Below are 5247 nucleotides of genomic sequence, written 5' to 3'. Positions count from 1 at the left end.
GCACAGAGAGACTGGATGAATTTAAGAATCTTATGATTTAATGAAGAAATTTACAGACTTGCACAGAGATGGTAAAATTATGATGACTGATAACAGAGACGAAGACAACAGAGGACGAGGACAGGGAGGAACAGGGGTTTAAATGCACCAAGGAGACAGTCATAGAGAACTCGGGACAACCTGAGACATTTAAGGATGCAGGGACTGACAGAGACAGGGAAGAAGTCTCATCATGACGTGTAAAGTTTAGTTTGCCTGGCTGGGCAGCTCTCTGGGTGCTCAGCACCCCCAAAGCTCTGATCCTAGAATCGCCCCTGTTTGAAATATAAAAATAAAATTATATGTTATTATTTTTCATCGCTCGTATAGACCACACCCGCCGAAATGCCGTGCATTTATGGAGACTTTCAACCCCAGGCAGGCCAAGTATGGATCTTCAGATCCACATATGTATTTGAGCAGCTATTCTCCACCATGAACTATGGTAAAAACAAACACTGCTCACGCCTCACAGATGACAGCTTACAGTCCTGCGTAAAGATGAAGTGACTTCATACAGCCCTGATTTGCAGACACTGCGCGCAGAGGGTCGGGAGCAGAAGTTCCATTGTAAACATATCACGGCACACCCGATGATGTTTGCATGTACATCGTTTTTCTTTATTGACCAATTTTCACACATGGTTGCTGTAGCCACACAGCCAGCTGTAGCTTTCCAGTTCACAGCCCGACACATACCAACACAACAGCAGAGAGAGCACAGACTTTAAGGCGGCGAGGCTTGATTGCGGATGCCGCTCAGGTGTGTCCGCCTCCCCTGCAGCGGCACTGCAGACCACGCCCTGCCACACACATTAACCACGTAAAATAAATATTTGTGCAGATATTTTGCAAATATTTATTTTTCATTTTTTTTAACAGTTGAGTGATTTTTTTCCAATTATTTTTAAAATTCAGGTCAAGGCTCCACTACAGGCTGCAAAATCTCACTACAGTTTTTGTTTGGTAGATGAATAATTTAAGTTCAACTTTTTAATTCATTTAAAAGAGACCTTCAACTAGGTGTCTTTCCTTTTTGTTATAGTTTTTAAGAGTTCAAAATGTGTCCATTACATAAATAAAATTTCATTTTCTCTCTAGTAATTCATGGATTTCGTAAGCAACACACTTTAGGTGTTTATACAAAGCATAAACGTAAAAAACAATAAGGGTGTTATCTTCATTTTAGATGTCAAAAAGTATTTGCGGCTCCCAGTGTTTTCTTTTCCGTGGAAACTGGGTCCAAATGGCTCTTTGGGCATTAAAGGTTGCTGACCCCTGCCCTAGATAAAAAGAACTTGCAACAAAAATTTGTGACGTGACGTTGAATGATGGAGTAATCTTAGAAGTCAAAATATGTTTATTTAGGTCCTCAGGAAACTCTGGAAATCAACAATTCATTTCAACAAAATTTTAATACCAGGTAGGAAAATTGTACATTTATAGAAATTACACAGTAGTCTAAATGCCATTTTATCAGTAGTCTTTTAATGTCCCATTTTCTGGAAGGCACCATGAGGTTGTTTGTTTGGTTGGTCAGTCTTGTCGCACATCTTCAAAGCCATCACCCCAGCTCCAAAAAAACTGATCTAATATACTTTTATTTGCACGGTTGCAAGGTTAAAGCAAAGCTTGAAAAAACATTCCTCTCTGAGGTATGAAGACTGGAAATAGTTTTGGTGTTTTACAGTGTACAATGCCTGAATGGTCAGACTGACTATGGCGTTTTATCCATCTATTTCCATCTATTCATTTTCAAAACTTAACTTTAAGTTTTTATATTTTAATAGGTGAAGAGGTTTACAACGAAAGATTTCAAAAGAATGTGAAATGCAACTAAATTCAATTTTATTTATAGCGCCAAATCACAACAGACACCTCAAGGTGCTTTATATTATAAGATAAAGGCCCTACAGTAATACACAGAAAATCTTTCCATAGGTTACTAAAGCGCCATCTCGTGGTGACACTATAATTGAGTTAAAAGTGCATGTTGATAGTGGAAGGTAGATCTGAAGACAAATGACTGAATCATTATGACAGATGTCCAAATATTATTTCCGAGGTTCACGACACATTATAAACTGTCTAGAAAGAAAAACCAGCAGCAGCTTTGCCTTAACTATTCACACAATGTTAATGGTTCGCAAACCAATTATTAGCCAAGGATTAAACATTTTTATTGGAAAAATGAAGAAAATCTACTATAGCTGACTGAATTAAGAATCAATCATTAAATAAATCTAGCTATTATAAAATGTTACTGATGGTGTCTCCATAATGTAGTAAGTGTGAGGAAATAATTAACTTAATTAATTGTTATTAAACATAATGTAATGTTTAATAATAAATTTTAAATTCATTATATAATTAAGTATTCGTCAGGGTTTGTCAATGACCACCCTGCAGTGATAAACTCGTCACGATCACCACAGGAACACTGGTCTGTGTGCCTGTGGGTCACCTGACCTTCACCCACGCACACACCTGCGGCTCATCAGCAGCTGATGAAGCTCAGTGGGATTTAAGGCCTTGTTTAATGCTGTTGGAGTGTCTTACTTGTGTATTTTCTTGTGTTTCCTTGTGCTTTATTGACACCTCTCTCCAGCTCCTCGTTTAGATCTCCGTGGACCTGCACCTAGTGATGATGAGATGAAGCCTCGTGATGAATTGAAGCTTTCCATCCAACTGGTCGACTCATGGTTCGAAGCATTCTGATGAGTCATTTGCTCTACTGCGCCACCAAGTGGACAAGTCAAGTGAAACAGGCTCAGTGATTATAATGATGTGATGTGTAAACCTCTAAACTGAATAAATAAATTGTTTTCATGGTTATTTATCACGAATATTGTCTCAGTATGTCTGATACAAAACAGAAAGTGGAAACTATCAGGACAGAGTTTTGGTATGATTGTGTAACTGTGTAATCATGTTTATGTACATCTGGATAATGACACAAACTAGTGTGTGGCGCTTTACTTTTTAATAAACTAAAAGACAGAAATCAGATTATAGGATCTGTAGTGTTGTTTATTTTTATTATGGTACTCATCATTTGTGATATTTATTACTTTGTGCATAGCTACTTTATAAAGAGAGATGAGATTTAAAAAAAATAAATCTCTTCCTTGCTGGTTCCATCGAAGAAGAAATGCTCAAGTAACTATGTAGCACGTACGTAATCCAATTCCACGACACAGTGTGTTGGGGGAAATCAGCTGTGTTTTGCTGTCCATTTTATTTCTAATCTGGCGCGGACCGGCGAGCCAGTTCCTCAATCAGTCACATGGTACGGACTGCCCGCGAGGCCTCGAACGTCACTGCATATGTAATCAAAGCAAGCCTCGATACGTGCTTCACAAAAACTCCCTTGAGATTACCCGACATACGCTTCGAAGCTTCGACACACAGGACACATCACTACCTGCACCTGTTTTCCCTGGACCCGATCTGAAAGAGTGTGAGTGGACATGGTATGGGATTGGACTGAGTGAAGAGACCCCTTTTTTCCTATCACTGTATGTATGTACTTAATATCACTGGTGTGTAAATCAACATCTGCCTGACTGCACAGTTGGAGTCCTGCTTTCGAGTCCAGCCTCAGCATCCTTGACAGTATTTAATTGATTCATATTTGCACTCCTGTCCCTGCTGTTGTGTTCATGAATTAATTTTATCTATCAGCCTCATCCATCAAAGTGAGGGGGCGGGGTTAACGCTGCCACTGCAGTTTATCTAACATCTGATTGGTTACCGTGTGGCTTTTGGTCAGTCGGGTATCCCAGAATGCATTTTATATCCCAAGCGGCATTGCTGGTGGTACTCTGAAGTTTAAAAATACCATTGTCTGTCACCAGCTATTTAGCTGGTGTATATATCCAATATTTCCAATATTTTAGCCGAGAATGTATCTATCTATCTATCTATCTATCTATCTATCTGTAGCCCAGCTACACCCCGCATTTTACGTATAAAACACCTGTGCGGATGTGAAACCGGTGATAGTTTGATTGGAATGCATCTCAGAGCGGACTGAAGCTGGAGATATAGTTTCTCACGTAGAGAACCAGGATTACAAAGTGCAAAGTACAAAGGGTGGCTGTAGCTCAGGTGGCAGAGCAGGTCAGCTATTAATCAGAAGGTTGTTGGTTCGATCCCAGGCTGCCTCCTGGCTGCATGCCAAATATCCTTGGGCAAGATACTAACCCCATGTTTGCCTACTGGTGGTGGTCAGAGGGCCCGGTGGCGCCAGTGTCCGGCAGCCTCGCCTCTGTCAGTGCGCCCCAGGGCAGCTGTGGCTACAATGTAGTTTGCCATTGCCTGTGTGTGAATGGGTGAATGACTGAATGTAGTGTAAAGCGCTTTGGGGTCCTTAGGGACTGAGTAAAGCGCTATACAAATGCAGGCCATTTACCATTCTCTTTCATAGACTATCTCTCCCCTCCGTTACATATTCCATATGTACGGGGAAACTCTTTAAGACGGGTCTGAATTCTTATTGACAGTCACAAATTTTGTGTTTTCTACTAACTATAGCGTTTTTGTATAAAAATACAGTACAGTATGCTGTATAGTAGTGAAACATTTTTCCCCCTGTTTCTTCAGTATCGCAATGCATTCTGGGAGCACGAATCCCAAAGTGAGGGAAAAGTACGTTTGTTTGGGGTTTTGTTTTTTTGGGGGGGGTGGGGGGTGGGTTGTACAAGGTTTGGACTTCAGAGCTGAAGAAACTGCCGTTATGCTTCCGAGGTAAATAGTACATTATTTTTAATAGGGGGTTAGGGTTAATGTGTTTAAAAAAACAAACAAACAAAAAAAAACATTGCTCTACTTTTTTAATTTTGTGTTAACTGGTGTCATTCAGGACTTTGTCACACTGGTACATGCAGAGAAGTACCATGAAAACATGTGCACAAACATCAGTTTTGTCTTATTGTGTTATTTGTTGCGATTTAGTCTGTGAGCACAAGCAAAGGTTAGTAACTGTAAAGTAACTGTGACCTCATTTTCAGATGCTTCTCTAACATTTAACAGTTGTGTATTATGTCAAACTTTTCTTCCCTACATAAAGTTAAACAGTTGAGAAATTGAGAACAGCAAAGAAAAGGTGGCACAGAGGATGATTTTGAACCACTTTTTTAAAAATAGAAAATGAATGCAAGGACCTCAAGTTCTGTCAGATGTTTCTGGTGTGTCACTCATATGTAA

Source organism: Oreochromis aureus, linkage group 3 (assembly GCF_013358895.1).
Source record: "Oreochromis aureus strain Israel breed Guangdong linkage group 3, ZZ_aureus, whole genome shotgun sequence".
Classification (NCBI taxonomy): Eukaryota; Metazoa; Chordata; class Actinopteri; order Cichliformes; family Cichlidae; genus Oreochromis; species Oreochromis aureus.
This window is presented reverse-complemented; position numbering follows the sequence as displayed.